Genomic DNA, 12,866 nt, shown 5'->3' with positions numbered 1-12,866 from the left:
CTCCAACACCTCCTCACTGCCCCATCTGTCATCAGTATTTTATCTTTTAAGTGTTTTCTACAGTTTTTGTAGCTTACAGTTGGGTCTTCAGTGACTAAGTTTTTTTATTACTATGCTTGTGGATTTGACACCCTTGTACGTAGTTTGATATGTTTGTGATAATGCTTCTGCTTTTGGTTATTCTGTTCGCACCTTTAGCAAATGTCCTTTATATAGCTATTGGGCCGATTTCAGCTGAGCGTATTATCATACATCCATAATAAGCCTCCGTATCACAGACATGTTACACATGAGATTATAACCGTATGTCATCAGTATTTATCTCTATATATTTTATTTTCTACTGGGCAAAGACTGATCATATTTACCTACTAGAAAAGAATAGCAATATGGAGGCAAATACAGAAAAAAAGGTAATGCTGGGTTTAAGAAAAAAGGTTTGAAAAACCCAGCCTTTTGAATAGTTACATAGATTTACATTAGCTCCTTATTGCGGTCTGCAAAACATGGACCAACTATGTATGGTATCCTGTGATATGTTCCTCCATATTTGCTGTAACTGAGACTCTAGATCATGCAAATTCATACGCTGTCAAAGTTGGCGTCCCAGATGGTCCCATACATGTAATATTGGCTATATATCTGGTGACCGGGCAGCCACGGAAGCTGTGTGCAGCTGAGCATTATCCTGCTGGAAGATGCCTCTTAGAAGCCGCCATGAGAGGAACACATGTGGCTGCAGGATGTCCTGAACATATCGCTGAGCTGTCATTGTTCCCCATACCACTACTAGGGGTGACCGACTGTTGTATTCGATGGCCCCACAGACCATCACACCAGCAGGGGCAATGTGCCGCTCCACAGTAAAGGCAGGATTGAGGCGCTCACCCCAAGGTCTCCAGACAGACATGAACACGGCTGCTATCAGCGCCCAAACTCTGGATTTGTTGCTAAAGACAACCCAGTTCCACTCCGTAGCAATCCAGTTCATTTGATCATGACACCATAGCAAACAGAGGCTATGGTAGATGGGTGTCAAAGGTTGTACACATAGTGGGTGCCATGAGATCAAATGTACTTCAGCCATACGCTTGGAAATGGTTCTTACAGACACAGAAGCCTGTGACAACGGTGCCACCAGTCTTTGGGTGGTGGACAAGAAAACTGTTGGAGCTACTCATGCCTATTGGACAATCAGACAATCCTTTTTACTGGTGGTCTGCTGAGGTTATTCTGAGCCTGGTCGCCTTGTGTGCCCTCAAACATCCACTGGTCTCAACAACTCCTACCAGTCTGGTCATAACAGCCCAGATGGTGGGCAATTTGTTGATACGACCATCCAGCTTCTCGAATTCCAATGTGCCCCCTATCAGAATCTGGTAACTGGGCAAACCCTTTTTTGTTGCGTCGTAGAGAGCCGTCTAGTGGTCAACAAGCTCTAGAAGCGGAAGAAGAGGTCACTACATACAAGGAGGCTCCAAAAGCCTTTTTAAAGGCCAAGGGATGAACCACTTTTAGGGGCTCGGGTGACAAGACCGTCCATCTAATCACCACAACTCTCATCACTTACAGATCTGCCTGAGATGGAACTGTAGGATGGGTATTGCAGAATGACAACTTCTTCTAGGGGCTTGATTTTTTTTTACAAAGAGTATAATTTATATCTGGAATTTATGTCTATTTTAACCTTTTTCAGTATTTGGTTTCTTTAAATCACGACACATTGAGCAGAATCCTACCAGGATAGTAATGATGCATTTTAATGTATTTAATACGTGTGATCAATAACATTTACGATTCTGTATCTGTAAGGCATATAGGAAACAATATACACCGTGTCCTTCATTCCAAAGTAGACATAGCTCCATCAGGCATAACATCTTTGTTAAAGCACATTTAATTCAGGGTGAGGGCTTTGAATATTTAGTAGTGCTCCAGGCTAGTGATTCTGTTGTAGCTTGGTTTCATGTCTTCATGAAGCCCTTGACAAAGGTCACAAACAATTTGCCTGTTCCTCTTATTAAAATAAAGATGGAAAGCATTGATGATAGTTCTGCCCAGCAGCTAACTCCATCATCTGTAGCCGTTCCAACATATGCTTGTGAGATAATGAAAAATATAGCATTAAATACAGTAGCAGATTGAATCTTGTTTCAGGGTAAATATAGCAAGTCAATTTTTTTTCTCCATTTCCTCCAAACCTGTTTAGCATTAAGCTGTTAATATCATCAGTGAAACCTGACAAAATCATTGCATAATATTCTGCATCCTAAAATAGCGCTCATAAAATTGACTAAATTATGGCCATTACTCATGCAGTAATTAAAACATTAGGCCATACTCTCCTTCATACTTTACTAATAAGATTTCTTATTTTGCACTTCAAGAAGTTGCTTGTTGTTCTTCAAAGAAAGTCACTTTTAAAAGATTCCCATCAGATGGAACCCACATTAGTTTACAAAAAAACTTGACATTCGTCAATCGAATTGTAAGTAACCGTGGTGGCAATGGTGCCGAGTACAGAGTTTAACGGTCCCATAGTCATCCACAATATGTTACACAAAGCTAAGACTGTTCAATCTGCACCTTAATTGTTGGAGGCTTTCTACAGTGGGAATACCATGGTTGTTTCTATGGTCATGGTTCTCATCACTATTTTCCCAGCAACACAAACCTGTAGCCATCAAATAAGCCAATTCTCAATGTGAATAACTTTTTCATTTCCAATGCTGATATATGAGGAAGACCTAAATCAGATCAGTGATAGAGTATTTCCTTGAACAATCAAAATCGGATCACACAAAGTGGGATTTTACCATGTGCATAGACTCTGTTGGTGGCACATGAGGTCCCTATGCTTCCATATTATGGGTCTGTAGGTACTACATGTGGCACCATGTTTCTGCAAGGCAAAAAACCTTCCATAATGTGATATGATAGAACATGCAACAATTTTTTTTTACAGAATCCTTATAATATGAAGATACACGAGTTAGTCTAGGATAGTGTGCCGAGAAAGTGATTAAAAATGTTAGTAGCGTGAAAAGAAAGGCAAGACTTACCTGATGTAGACAGCCTATCACAGACAGGCCGCCACACTGCTGGTCCTAGTTGGCCTTTCTAATAGTGTGGTGCTCATCCACTCTACCACTATATCCCTGTCAGTGTCCACGAAGAGCATCTTGGGGTGTCCATGGTATGGCTATACCTCAGCCGCAAATCAGGAAAAACAGGTCACAAAAACTGTGTGTATAGATGATCGATAAAGATTGTGTATAAAGTTTTAACTTACTTGAGTAAGGGGTTCGCAGTCCGAGTTTCAGAGGGCTCACTGACAAATTTGCCACCTTTCTCAAGCATACCTATATTATATGCTTGGGAAACGAGACAGATTTGTCAGTAAGCCCTCCGAAACATGTTGCATTTCCTGTTCTGTATATACTGTCCTAAGGTACCTACTGTACTTGCCAAAAAAAAAGAAACCTGGATAAAATATGTGATAATTTAGAGGCTAACCTGGATTCTTGAGGAGGTTTACTGAGGACCACAAACCCCTCACTCAAGTAAGGTAAAGGTTTATGGACAAGTTTTATTGATATTCTATCCACACATTTTGGATTGGAGAGGTTTTGTTACCTATTTTTTCCTATGATATCAAGGGCTCTCTGAGAGATTGAATTGGCTCATAGCAGACTGTGGGTGTTGAATTAGACACCCCGGAAACATAGATCAGTAATGCAGTGTGCATCAGGGTGCAATTAGAGACCATCTTTTAAGGCCCATTTACACCAGCAGATGATCGCTCAAACGACAGTCTGAGTGACAGCTTTGAGCGATCATTTTGCACAAACTATTGGGTAGCTACTCAGCTACTTAAGTACCAATTAAGTGTGCAAATGAAGCCTTAGCTGAAAGCAGTTAGTAGCCCAAGGGCTCTTATCTGCGCTCAGATCCTTTGTTCTCCAGCCGGAAACAATGCTATCAGCCCTCCCCGTGGAGAACTGCTGATAAGGCTGAATGACGATTTTTAGGTTGGCCTGAATTTAACGATCAGCTAGCAGTGCCCGAAAAGCACACGATGGGCGCATGTTTAAACGAGCCGAAGATCAATAAAATGATCGACAATTAGTGATGTTTCTTTTTTTTTTTTCTGTGATCGGCTAGTGCAAATGGACCTTTACAGTTTGCACAATTACTTTCTCATTGTGAACAGTGGATTATGTAAGAATGAACATTTAAAGGGGTTGTCCCGCGAAAGCAAGTGGGTCTATACACTTCTGTATGGCCATATTAATGCACTTTGTAATGTACATTGTGCATTATGAGCCATACAGAAGTTATCAGAAATTATTCACTTACCTGTTCCGTTGCTAGCGTCCTCATCTCCATGGTGCCGTCTAATTTTCAGCGTCTAATCGCCGGATTAGACGCGCTTGCGCAGTCCGGTCTTCTTCTTTTCTCAATGGGGCCGCTCGTGCAGGAGAGCGGCTCCGTGTAGCTCCGCCCCATCACGTGCCGATTCCAGCCAATCAGGAGGCACAGAAGCCCTGCGGTCCACCGAGGGAGAAGATCCCGGCGGCCATCTTCAGTCGGTAAGTAAGAAGTCACCGGAGCGCGGGAATTCAGGTAAGCGCTTTCGGCGCAGGACAACCCCTTTAATTTATTATGAAAACCCATTGAAGAGGAAATGATGAAATTACGACAACCGAACTGCTATGTTATATGTGGGTCACTATTTGTACTTAAAGGGATTGTCCTGCGAAAGCAAGTGGGGTTAAGCACTTTTGTATGGCCATATAAATGCACTTTGTAATATACATCGTGCATTAAATATTGGCCATACAGAAGTTATATACTTACCCCCTCCGGTGTTGGCGTGTTGGCGTCCCCGTCTCCATGGCGCCGACCGAAGCCTTCTTCTGCCTGGATTAGACGCGCTTACGCAGTCTGCCCTCTTCTGTCCCGCTCTGGCATGCTCGCGCCGCAGAGGTCTTCTGTGCATGCGCAGAAGACCTGTGTGGCGCGAGCACGCCGGAGCGGCCCCTTCAGCGGGACAGAAGAAGCAGACTGCGCAAACGCGTCTAATCCAGGCAGAAGAAGTGCTTAACCCCACTTGCTTTCGCAGGACAACCCCTTTAATGTTTAGAACTGCTTTGAGCTATCGCTTTAATGCCAACGGTTTATTATTGGGAAATATTTAGTATTATCCATTAAATAGGTTATCCCACAGAATTATTGAATGATGATAATGATTAAAAATAACATGTATCTGTACCATTCTTAAAGAAAACCAATATTTTAGGTTATATGTATAACATTCAGATTAGCTGTATATGGATGCAGTGGACAGACAGAGGAAAGGAGATAGTTTGTGCAGAAAATGTAGACTTTACTGAGAACTCAAATTCACAGCCTCATTTCTATCGCAGGGCATAATACTTAAACGTTACCTTATATATAATGGTACAGTCCTAAACACTAAAGGCTGAAGAGCACATGGGACAGGCGCCAACTTTGAAACAGTCTCATACACCTGAGTTAATCGCCCAAAAGACAAATTCTTCTAACCCTTTTCAGACTCAACAACACCATCTCTAGAACTTGGCAACACAGTTTTTAATTCCTGGTGATATAGCGACGGTCCTACCACCCAGGTGGGATCACATTACAGTCCTTTCCAAAACAGGACTGGCATAGCTCTAGAGTCACACTCAACAGCACATGGAGATTAGCACTCTGTCTCTCTGGTGGTAAGGTTTCCTCTTTCTATCTTTGTTTGGCCAGTTCTCTCTGCAAATGGCCCACACAGAACCAAACAATGGTTCTCTGTCAACACATGTACCAAGGCCATGGCGTTATTTACCCCTTTTTCTCTCACATGTGGGAGCACTCTCGTTTGCTCTCTGCTTCTTACTCAACTCTTCAGTCATGTGGCTCCAGGGCTCTCTTTCAGCACAGTACCTTCAGCTGCATACAGCCTCTTGAGGCTCCAGAGCTCTCCCTGGCTCAAACTCAATGACCACACCCAACCAATTCAACAGACCTCCCAAACTTAATTTTTCTCTCCACCTCAGCAGTTTACACAATCATCTTTCACTGTGCCTTTGTCCCTCTCTGGTCAGCCACATCACTATATTTAGCTAGACCTTTGGTTTCTCTTTTACCCACCTATGCAGTGGCCTTCACAATTATCTACTTGCTCTCTTTAGACCCTGTAGGTCGCTTCAAGTCCAGAACATCTCCCTATTGTAGCCACAGTCTTCAGGGCTGGTGATGTGCTAGTTGCATCAACACCCACATTGAGTAGGATCCATACAACTGTCCGTTGATCACTCTCAGGCTGCATCACTTAAGGGACCTGGCTTAGCTTTGACACCAAGAACGCCCATCAGAGCAGCTGATTCCACTTGCCTCTTCAGTGGTGGAGCAAGGAACCTCCTCCAGCACATTACATTTCCCCCCATCTCTCATTTACCATCCTTGCAACCCAAAGTCCATGCAAAATCCATGGTGGAAGCTGTGCTGCTACACTCTTCCTGTCACTATCCTGTTGACTATGCCAAGTTTTAATATGCATGTACTGTCTATATGAATGACACAGCAGTGAACAGACAGGCAAGTAGACAGTTCATGCTGCAAAATCCAAACTTTACTAAACACAAAAATTCCCACTCACTCTATAAAAGAACATAATACTTGAACACTGCATAACATATTACAGCCCAGTCCTGAACATTAAAGATTGGGTTCATTGAGAGCTTTGCCTGCAATTTCCAACCTTGGTCACTACAATGCAGATGGAGCTGTCAGCTTTTGGCTCCTGAGGATAATTCGTCAAGAGTCAAACCCCTTTAAGGCTAACATTTGCTCCATATGCTTGTAGATCAACCATATGCACAGATAGTCTGTTATAATCTGTCCTTTCTGCTGTCCTTTGTAAATTTAGGAAATTTAAACTGTATATCCATTTTGTCCACATTTCTTCATGTAATGGTAACCTCAAACAATACTTATTCCATATGTTCAATTAATTATTAGAGTAATTGTAATGAAATACTGTACATGAAAAGGCAATTCTTAAAATACCCCTCCTGCAGCAAACTGTAAAGGAGGTTTGGGATATTTTGCACACAGTTATGACATCCTAAATTGCAAAATGAAAAAAAAAATCATGCTAAACCCCAATACCCAGATATTTTCTGAAAGTAGACACCTTGCACATTATAAAAATGCCACTCGGAATTTTATAAACACAGGTACGTTCATGTAATTTTGCATGAAAGAGTAATTTTTCACTTAAAAAATGCTTAAAAGTTTATATCAGTGGTTAAAAATGTGACACAAGCAAAAAAAATACACAATATCTGCTAAAGATAAGTTCAACTTGTCCAGAGTTCATATATTCCACTTAGGCTTATGTCTGCATGCACATATGTTTCCAAATCCAGAAAAGCCACAACAGCTGGTTTTAATTTGGAAATGTAAAAAAAAGAAACAAACTATAAAATAGGGGAATTACACACCTTAAAAAGTAAGTGCACCCCTAAACCATATGTATTTATTCAAAGAAGACTGCAGTTGTCCTATGGGCTGTTGCCAGCTATGTCCACCTTCATGCAACTTTGTGAGAGACATAAATAATTATTTTTAAAAATGCATTAACTTACATTTGTACTTAAAACTCACATCAACTTGCTGTCTCAACTCCAGCTTGTTGTAAACCCGGCTGTATTTCTGACAGAGCTGTTGGTATTAAAGCCAGGAGTCTTAGCTCTATAACAAGACCACCAAAGATCGGTCTACAATACAGTCTGAGCTACAGACTGATGAAATACAGTAAAGAGAGAAGACTGAAGTGAGAGCTACAGCTATATGCAACTCAAACTCAACAGCTATATCTCAGACTGTATTGCAGCTAGAGCTTTGCTTTTGGTCTTGTTTTAAGCAGTCCACCATCAGGGCAGCTGGCTTTTTTCATCATTTATTTTCTATTTTATTTATTTTGTATCTTGAGATAGTCTCTTATCATGGTATCATCAAACTCCTGCTGCTTTTATCTAGCTAGGTAGGGTTGAGCAATCTCTGTGGTTGTCAGATCCTTCTAAGGAGTATCTAGGATCTGTAGGGAGTAGGAGATTAGCATAGTCTATGGCTAGAGAGCTGACAGTTAGGTGTTAGTTGTCATTGGGGCTATATACTCCACCATTGCTGCAGCTTTGTCATTACCTTGTTTCCTCCTGCAGCTCTTGGTGAGACCCCTTATACAGCATTGAGAACATATCGTAGCTATCAATAGTGGGAGTTGGTACTCCTAAGGTTTCTAATTCTCTGTCGGAACTCTAAATTCTAAACTGATGTGCTTGATGTGATTCAGCTTTGCTATTAGGCATACTGGCCCACCATCCACATCATAATAATTGAAGTTATTTCAGAGGATAATTGAGGTCCCTGATGATCTGTGGCTTTCAGAGAAATGCGTTGGATCATTTGATTCATTCCATCTATATATAGCTATGGTGGAGAGCTATTCCATCGTATTGCTCTCAAAGGATCTACGATACCCCAGGAATTCAGGACACTTTATATTGAAGGTATATCCAGTATGCAGAGAGAGCTTTTCCTAGTCTATCTATAGTATTGAGTATCAATTCAGGTATGGAAACTCAGATAGATTTTTTCCACTAAATCAACAAAGTAGTGGTCGTCTCTTCATTCTATTAATATATCAACTCTAGTGTACGTTATGTATGTCTAGGTGTTCGTCTTGGTACCCCATACATGTTTTTTTTTTAAATATTTGAGTAAGTCTATTTTAGTTAGTCTAGTCTGTGACTTTATTTGCCCCAGTGAAATGGTCTTGTTTTAAAGTCAAGATTCTTAGCTATAAGCAAAGACTGTCTGCAATATAGCCTGAGATATAGCTGGTGAATGCAAGGACATTGTTCATAGAACTTTGTCAGGAAAAAGATTAACTTTATCAATTAACTTAAGATGTTAAATGGCAGAGTTGCAGCAAACTTTGCAGCCTGTGTGCGGGCAGTCCACCATGCCTAGAGTCCCAGTGAGCAGTGCAATTTAATTCGAGTGGAGAGTAAAGAGTGGAGATGTTCAATTGTCAATGGTGGATTCTGTGTTCTCTTCCTTTAGCTTTAGAAGATGTATAATATGTTACGTTTCATTGTAATCCTATCCTCGTATTATATTAAAAAGACTTCTGAAAAATAATTTCTAAAAAACTAAAGGAGTCGGCATACTGAAAGACTTGGTGGGGATGTAAAAATGAAAAAAAAAAACAGCATAAAGGAATTAAAAAATAGATGTAACAAGTATACTTGATTTAACCCCTTAAAGGGGTTGTCCCACGCCGAAACGGGGTTTTTTTTTTCAATAGCCCCCCCGTTCGGCGCGAGACAAACCCGATGCAGGGGTTAAAAAAAAAACGGACAGTGCTTACCTGAATCCCCGCGCTCCGGTGACTTCTTACTTACCTTGTGAAGATGGCCGCCGGGATCTTCTCCCTCGGTGGACCGCAGGTCTTCTGTGCGGTCCATTGCCGATTCCAGCCTCCTGATTGGCTGGAATCGGCACGTGACGGGGCGGAGCTACGAGGAGCCGCTCTCCGGCACGAGCGGCCCCATTCAGAAAAGAAGAAGACCGGACTGCGCAAGCGCGTCTAATCGGGCGATTAGACGCTGAAAATTAGACGGCACCATGGAGACGAGGACGCCAGCAACGGAGCAGGTAAGTGAATAACTTCTGTATGGCTCATAATTAATGCACAATGTACATTACAAAGTGCATTAATATGGCCATGCAGAAGTGTATAACCCCCCTTGCTTTCGCGGAACAACCCCTTTAAGGATCAAGCGACTCTTTTTTTTAAGGAAAAAGTTTTTGATTGTTCATCACTGTGTCCTGAGTGCCATAAAGGTTTATTTTTTCATCAATGCAACCAAATGAGCTTTTCTTTTTTGTGGAGCAAGTTATGTATTTTTTAAAACAATCGGTTTTATTGGAAGGTTTTTTGAATACAGAGCAAAATCTTTTACAATTAAATAAGAATGCAAGGAAAAGACTTGCATAAGATTGCCCAAAAATCATCAATGTTTTTGGCAAATATTATAACTCTTGTTCTTAAGAACTGGAGGAGACTATAAGGATATGTGGAAAAGTATATAAAAAGGGAAGGGGGGTTGGTAAAGGTTAGAACTGTCATCCTATATAAAAAGATAGAGAAGATTGTAGAAGGTATAGATGGGACCCTCTTTAGGTTTTCTCCAATTTGGTTAAGGACTGCAATTTCTCTGAAACCATTGTATTTAGATTTGTATCTATTTGTAGAAATCCAATTCTGAAAGTTGAAATCAGTCTTTCACAGAATAAAATGGGATCGGACTTGAGATACAAAGTATGCAATCGAGAGAAGTGATTCCATGTTCGATGAGAGCTGCACCTCCCATTATGACCAGGGTTGACATGAACTGCTTCTGCTCCATACCTCTGTTTGTGGTGGTGCTGGCAACGGCTTCCCGATCAGCTGATCAGCCGGGGTCGCAAGCTGCAGATTCCAGCCAATTAACTATTAGTATATAGGATACATATAGTATCCTATACGCTATTACTAGAGATGAGCGAACACCAAAATGTTCGGGTGCTCGTTATTCGGAACGAACTTCCCGCGATGCTCGAGGGTTCGTTTCGAACAACGAACCCCATTGAAGTCAATGGGCGACCAGAGCATTTTTGTATTTCGCCGATGCTCGCTAAGGTTTTCATGTGTGAAAATCTGGGCAATTCAACAAAGTGATGGGAACGACACAGCAACGGATAGGGCAGGCGAGGGGCTACATGTTGGGCTGCATCTCAAGTTCACAGGTCCCACTATTAAGCCACAATACCGGCAAGAGTGGGCCCCCCCCCCTCCCAACAACTTTTACTTCTGAAAAGCCCTCATTAGCATGGCATACCTTTGCTAAGCACCACACTACCTCCAACAAAGCACAATCACTGCCTGCATGACACTCCACTGCCACTTCTCCTGGGTTACATGCTGCCCAACCGCCCCCCCTCCCCCCCACAGCGCACACCAAAGTGTCCCTGGGCAGCCTTCAGCTGCCCTCATGCCACACCACGCTCATGTCTATTTAGAATTGCGTCTGCCATGACGAGGGACCGCAGGCACACACTGCAGAGGTTGGCACGGCTAGGCAGCGACCCTCTTTAAAAGTGGCGGAGCGATAGCCCACAATGCTGTACAGAAGCAATGAGAAATAGAATCCTGTGCCACCGCCATCAGGAGCTGCACACGTGGGCATAGCAATGGGGAACCTATGTGCCACACACTATTCATTCTGTCAAGGTGTCTGCATGCCCCAGTCAGACCGGACTTTTTAATTCATAGACACAGGCAGGTACAACTCCCTATTGTGAAGTCCCTGTCGACCCACAGCATGGGTGGCTCCCTGGAACCCACCGGCGGTACACAGAAATATCCCATTGCATTGCCCAACACAGCTGAGGTAGTAATGTCGTGCTTAATGCAGGTGGGCTTCGGCCCACACTGCATGCCCCAGTCTGACTGGGGTTCTTTATAAGTGTACAGATGTAGTAAAAACTCCGTGTGCACCTACAGCATGGGTGGGTGCCAGGAAGCCACCGGCGGTACATAGAAATATCCCATTGCATTGCCCAACACAGCTGAGGTAGTAATGTTGTGCTTAACCCTTTCCAATCCAATTTGTATATGGTTTTCCTAGGGGGCTTACTCTTTTTCTGCCGTTATACAACGGCGCTATATGCTGGCTAAAGCCAGTACTGCATGAGCTGACACGTAGGATAGGCTCCGACAGCAGAGAGGCTGGCAATATACAGTAAGAGAACCCCGACGGACGTCTACCAACAACGGAGCTGTACAGCCTTAAACCCTAATGTCTTCACAGGTCACACAGTGGACTGGAAAGGGTTAATGCAGGTGGGTTTCGGCCCACACTGCATGCCCCAGTCAGACTGGGTTTCTTTATAAGTGGAAACAGATGCATTTATAATTCCCTGTGGACCCACAGCATGGGTGGGTGCCAGGAAGCCACCGGCGGTACATAGAAATATCCCATTGCATTGACCAACACAGCTGAGGTAGTTATGTCGTGCGTAATACAGGTGGGCTTCGGCCCACACTGCATGCCCCAGTCAGACTGGGGTTCTTTAGAAGTGTACAGATGTATTAAAAACTCCGTGTGCACCTACAGCATGGGTGGCTCCCTGGAACCCACCGGCGATACATAAAAATATCCCATTGCATTGCCCAACACAGCTGAGGTAGTAATGTCGTGCTTAATGCAGGTGGGCTTCGGCCCACACTGCATGCCCCAGTCAGACTGGGGTTCTTTACAAGTGGACACATGTAGGTTAAACTCCCTGTGGACCCACTGCCTGGGTGGGTGCCAGGAAGCCACCGGCGGTACATAGAAATATCCCATTGCATTGCCCAACACAGCTGAGGTAGTAATGTCGTGCGTAATACAGGTGGGCTTCGGCCCACACTGCATGCCCCAGTCAGACGGGTTCTTTAGAAGTGTACAGATGTATTAAAAACTCAGTGTGCACCTACAGCATGGGTGGCTCCCTGGAACCCACCGGCGGTACATAAAAATATCCCATTGCATTGCCCAACACAGCTGAGGTAACGTCAGCTGTAATGCAGGTGGGCTAAAAATTAATTTGATTACACTGTAGGCGAGGGCCCACAAAAATTGCTGTATCAACAGTACTAATGTACATCCCAAAAATTGGCCATGGCCAGCCAAGAGGGCAGGTGAAACCCATTAATCGCTTTGGTTAATGTGGCTTAAGTGGTAACTAGGCCTGGA

Source organism: Eleutherodactylus coqui, chromosome 7, assembly GCF_035609145.1.
Source record: "Eleutherodactylus coqui strain aEleCoq1 chromosome 7, aEleCoq1.hap1, whole genome shotgun sequence".
In the NCBI taxonomy this organism is placed as follows: domain Eukaryota; kingdom Metazoa; phylum Chordata; class Amphibia; order Anura; family Eleutherodactylidae; genus Eleutherodactylus; species Eleutherodactylus coqui.
The sequence above is the reverse complement of the archived record's forward strand: the minus strand, read 5'-3'. Positions refer to the sequence as shown.